We start from the raw sequence: 5,956 nt of genomic DNA, 5'->3' as shown, positions 1-5,956 counted from the left end.
TTGTTGCTGCTTCAATAACAATTTGGTTTTCAAATCAGAAAAATAATTTGATCCATGATTCATTGGAACAAAAGAAGGAACGGCCTGGCTAGGTACTGTACTGGCCAGGCCGGGGGAATAAAAGAACCCTTCGGACGAAATCAAAGACGTACTCTTTCTATTGGAGATATCTGTTTCGAATCGTTATCCAAATTGAATTGCGGATAAAATTCGTATATATATAGTAAGTATAATATAGTAAGTATAAATAAATGTATAAAATAAATAAATAAAGATAATTCGTATATATATAGTAAGTATAATATAGTAAGTATAAATAAATGTATAAAATAAATAAATAAAGATAAAGAAAGACTTTGATCAATATTTACTTCAGGCGTCGCATATGAATTATCTTTTTGTAATTGGGAGAGATGGCTGAGTGGACTAAAGCGACGGATTGCTAATCCGTTGTACGAGCTGTTCGTACCGAGGGTTCGAATCCCTCTTTCTCCGTTCCCTCGGATCACTTGAGATTTATCTTTCGAATTCGAAAAAATATCAAGTCCTTTATCATAGTTAAATGTCTGGAATAGAGAAAAGCATAGGAAAATGCAGAAATCAAGCAAGGAAATAATGAAAAATCTCTGATTTTTTTATTCCTCACGTCCAGGATTACGTCCTGGATCATTAGATAGGAATCCGAAGATGAAGAGAGAAACAAAGAATATCACTACTGTGTAAACGAAGAGTTTGAGAGTAAGCATTGCACAATCTCCAAGATCATTTTTTTTTTGTTTTTTGCAAAGGAAATAAGGGAATAGATTCTCTATTTTTGTACCACATATCCTTGACACCAAGAAAAGAAATGAAAAAGTGGTTTCTAGAAAAGAAAGGAATTTGCAGGAATTCCTTTGTTACCAAAATTATCTTGTCATACCCCAATTAGGTATTATGGGGTACCATAATGGGGTCTTTGACCCCTGGAACTGGAAGGGCATAATGCGGAAATTAGGTGATCCAGATTCATCGCGGCTATCAAAAAGCAAAAGAATTTCAATCTTTGAATCGAGGGTTCATAATGTAAGACTTATCTGATCTTATCAATTGTTATGTTAGAGTTGAATTTATTTTATCGAATAAATCATGAATATGAATGTTTCTAGGACAGTATTAAAGATCTCATCGAAAACTTACAGCAGCTTGCCAAACAAGGGCTAAGAGAAAAAAGAGCACAGGTATGACTGGCATAAAATCTACGATTGGATTGAAAAAAGCATAAGCTTCGGGCAATTTGGCGAAGAAAAAGCTACTCGAATGAAGGGCAGAATTAAGACAGATACAGATCAAACTAAAGATATTAAGCATAAGAAATATTTCGTTCTTGGAGATAATTTCATTTTTATTGAGTTATTGATATAAGGGAAAAATTAAGAAAGAAGAGAAGACAAAAAATCCTTCTTTCTTTTTCTTTGAACTTCCCCCAATCAAAAATCCTTCAATTCTCAAATGAGAATAGAAGGAATCATACTTTCATACAATATCTTAATTGACTTATATGGAATGATCAATGAATTCATTTTCATTCTACATTTACACGTATAGAATCCTAGCAACAACCTATTCCATAGATATTTGGGCTGGAATTGACGAATAACCAATAACAATATTAGTGTTTATTAGTGTCGAATTGAAATCTAAATGGGGCGTGGCCAAGTGGTAAGGCAGCGGGTTTTGGTCCCGTTACTCGGAGGTTCGAATCCTTCCGTCCCAGACCGCTTCTATCAAAACAAAGATTGTTCTCTTTAACAATCTTCTGTTTAAGAGTATAAGGTATAAGGTTGGATACAATATGATCCAATTTTTCTTTCTGAGTTCTAATGATTCTTCTATGAATCATAGATTCCTTTCGATTTCCAATTGTAAGAAAAAGAATCGAGTATAAATTGCGGATGGAAATAAACATCTTTTACCTTTTTGATATTAGGTAGGATGGGAACATAGATCAAAGTTGAATTAAAAAAAAAATGGGATGGGCCGTTCAGTGTATGCCCGTCCCGCTCTACTCATATTCATATTGGGGTAAGTTAGTCACTTATAGAAACTTTATGCCCATCTATTATATTTTGATTCTCACATGATGCATTCTAAGTTGAAATGCGAAAGATAAGATCTCTATTTTTTCGAAACTAAACATGTTAGTCAAAATGACTAATTCTATGTGGATCCTGAATCCTAAACAGGAGGGAGTTCTTGGGACTAATTACATCACTGGGATTAAAGTTCTTAAGACTGGGTGTGGGTGGGGTAAAATCAAAATTAAGAACAACGAATTGATCTGGACCCATTTTGCTTTGTACCTATACAAGATAATATAACATACCGCAAGAGGATCTTTTATTATTTGATTGTCTTGGGGTATGATTCATGATCCCCATAGAATTCGAGTTAATCGGCAATGGAAGGTATCAATTTTTCAATATCTGTGTCGTCCGGATCTCATTAATAAACAATAAAGTGCAATATGGAACAGATTTTTTTTCTTTGAGCCTAATTGCTTTTTTTTTTTTTGCATCTGGCTACAATAAATAATTGGAAGTCAATGTAGTGATTGGGAGGAAGATTCATATATTCCATTCACTTTACTTTTGACTTGATAGAATTTATGGAAGGGTTACTAAACCTAAAGTAAAGCAAAATCTGTATAAAATGAACCATGCCTACATGTATTGTTATTGTTTGTTCTATTTCAGTGATACCGGTATTTCGGCTGCGGTGAAAAAGATCTTTGATACCTTACCTTAAATATCTATGATTACTCCCGTTGACAATTGTTCTGTGTATCTGATGGATACGGAAAGATCATACTCCTACGGTTCTGGTTTTATCAATCAGATGGAAGAATAACAACCTTAATCTTATCTTACATGAGAGCTTTTTTCCATCCATCCCATCCCCATGAAAACAAATAAATTGAATTTGTTTCTCGATCCATCTACCTGCTTTAAATCATTAATGATTCAATTGGAAAAGGAACATGGATTTCTCTTATGTCTTATGATGATCAAATTTAGTCATTACAGGAAAACTTATTTCCATTAATGATAATGATGTCGAAGTAGGAAATTATGATGTCGAAGTAGGAAATTCTTGAAACCTTTTTTCATGATTCCTTTATCAATCCTTAGATACTTGAAGAAGCGCGAGATTGATGAACCTAGTCTATAATCGATTCATTTGCGACTTTTCCGAGTCATTGGAATAGCTTATTTGGCTAATGACTTATTTTGTTCCGGTATTGAGTATTGAGAATCTAATTAAAGACCTTTCTTTAATTTAGTTGTTCGAGAAAGAGTTGGATCCTTCATGATTGATTGTCCCGAACAATCTGTTGAAGATGTAGATGTAAAGAAGTGTTAAGTAATTCGTTTATTCGTCTTTTTTAGAAATGTGTTTCATTCATACGGTCGAATATGGGGTAAGATTGAATCTTTGTCTTTGCTTGTGGGGCCTTCTCTAGATGAATACCTATCCATCCATATATATATCAAAATATCTATAATATAGATATCAAAATATATATCAAAATCAAAATATAGATATAAATATCTATTTATATATATAATTTATATATATATAAATATAAAAGTATGGACTGCTGTGTACCGATTGAGCGTACCGATTGAGCCAATGACTATTCCGGATTCCATATTGAATCAATTCCATACCGGTTCAAAATTAGAGGAATGTTATGGTAAAACTTCGTTTGAAACGATGTGGTAGAAAGCAACGTGCGACTTGAAAGACATGATCGGCTGTGGATTCTTGCATCCACCATTTTATATATCAATGAAGATGCTCTTGGCTCGACATAGTTTGTTCTGTTCTACTAGGACCCCCCAAAATTGGGGGTTGTAAATAGTACATGATGTAGCTCGAGTATAAAGTATTGATTCATTTATCAAGGGGAAGGATCTAGGGTTAGTGCCAATCAATAAGTTGGAACAACTTCGTAAGTATATCTTCGATATAGAAATCCAAAGGTTCAAATTCCAACAAGTTTCGAATAAAAAAAAACAAAGTAAAATTTGCCGGAATTGGTAAAACTATTTTGATCAAAAGTGTATTACAGGGGAATCAATCGTTCGTATGATTCTTTCAATAGAAAGAAATAACAAAAGGTATGTTGCGACCATTTTGAAACGATTAAGGATCACCGAAGTAATGTCTAAACCCAATGATTCAAAGCAAAGATAAAGGATACCGGAACAAGGAAACACCATTTTCAATTGTCTCAACAACTGGAACTAGATCAGAATGAGGAAGAAAAAGAGATTCTAGGCGGGACAAATAAAAGAGGTTAGAGACGGCTCAACAAATGTCCAAGGATTTCCCTTTAAGCTCTTTGAGAATTGCCCAACTTGAGTTATGAGTACGAATGATATTTCTTTTTTTTTTTCAGGAAAGGAAAGGAAGGAAGAACAAAAAAAACGACTCAACTTATAGTCTAATTGATGATTTTATGGATACATTTGTCACTATATGATATGCATAGCATAAATTCAAACTCGAATCATTCTTTCTCGAGCCGTATGAGGAGAAAACCTCCTATACGTTTCTAGGGGGGGCATTGTTCATCTATATCTATCCCAATGAGTCATCTATCGAATCATTGCGATTGATGTTCGATCCCAAAGAGAAGGAAGAGATCTTCGTAAAGTGGGTTTTTACGATCCGATAAAGAATCAAACTTATTCAAACGTTCCTGCTATTCTATATTTCCTTGAAAAAGGCGCTCAACCTACAGGAACTGTTCATGATATTTCAAAGAAGGCAGAGGTCTTTAAGGAACTTCGAATTAATCAAACGAAATGAAATAAATGAAATAAACAAAAAAGGGGGGTGCCCAGTATCTTATCGAGCTTTGTGTAATTCTTTCTCCACCACTCCGATTTTTCTTACTCTATTCATACCTATTCACTATTGCTCCTCTATAATCCCATATCAGATAACGATAACGAAAAAAAATCTTTTTTTATTGATATGAGACAGATAGAAAAAAAAATCTCGAGTGAATAGATGAAATAATCGGATCTAGAAAATGATGGTATGGGATTACCATCAATCGGATTGTTTTCGTTGGGACTCCACCAACAAACAAGGGGTCAATCTTGTTTATTGTACCTCTATTGAATAAACTAGAGATTTTTTTTCCTACTTTTTTTTTTTTCTTATTTATTCCCCCATCCACACTTCATTTCTGATCTGTGTAGTGTCAATCCAACACAAGTACTTATTTTCTTTAATTGAATTTGTTTTCTCAACCAACATTCAATTCATATTGACAATGTTGTATCGATCAAATATAATTTGATCGTGGATAAATAGATCCATTTATCCCAGCCTCATAAGTTTGTTTCTTTATTTCTTTACTTTATTTCAATTTCACTCAAATGGTGAGTTCGCCAGATTCGCTGCGACACAAGAAGTATCTTCTTAATGAAAAATGAAAAAAAAAAATATTGATAAAAATATGGATGATCCATAAATTTTGGCATCCATCTATATTGATCCGGGAATTCGTTGTATTTTCATCTAATCTGTTCATTTTGATGTTCATAATTGATCATCAAATTTTCTTTTAGATTTGTTTGTTACTAGTTCAATGTTTTGACGGGGTCGAGCAATCCAATCCCAATCTCTTGGTTTGAGTTTTATTTTTATTCCGATCGTATCTACACACCATATTTTTCCGGGTTGCTAACTCAACGGTAGAGTACTCGGCTTTTAAGTGCGGCTATGATCTTTTACACATTTGGATGAAGCAAGGGATTCGTCCATACCATTGGTATAGTTTGTAAGACCACGACTGATCCTGAAAGGGAATGAATGGAAAAAATAGCATGTCGTATCAATGGAGAATTTTGTTGATAATACTTTATCCTTACCGAATCGGTACAAAATCTTGTTTTGATTC

The 5,956-nt window shown here is 33.6% G+C and overlaps 1 non-coding gene across 1 annotated transcript; it reads left to right on the top strand.

The window, feature by feature from the left end:
* The first annotated feature begins 407 nt into the window (after positions 1 to 407).
* Positions 408 to 495, top strand: TRNAS-GCU (transfer RNA serine (anticodon GCU)). Its single transcript has one exon. It is a non-coding gene; the product is annotated as a tRNA-Ser (tRNA).
* The last annotated feature ends 5,461 nt before the right edge of the window (positions 496 to 5,956 follow it).

The sequence above is a fragment of the Tasmannia lanceolata genome, unplaced genomic scaffold (genome assembly GCF_043159265.1).
Source record: "Tasmannia lanceolata isolate RefF3 unplaced genomic scaffold, GAP_Taslan_0.1 ptg001187l, whole genome shotgun sequence".
In the NCBI taxonomy this organism is placed as follows: Eukaryota; Viridiplantae; Streptophyta; class Magnoliopsida; order Canellales; family Winteraceae; genus Tasmannia; species Tasmannia lanceolata.
Note: the sequence above shows the minus strand (reverse complement) of the source record. Positions and strands in the feature narration are given on the sequence as shown.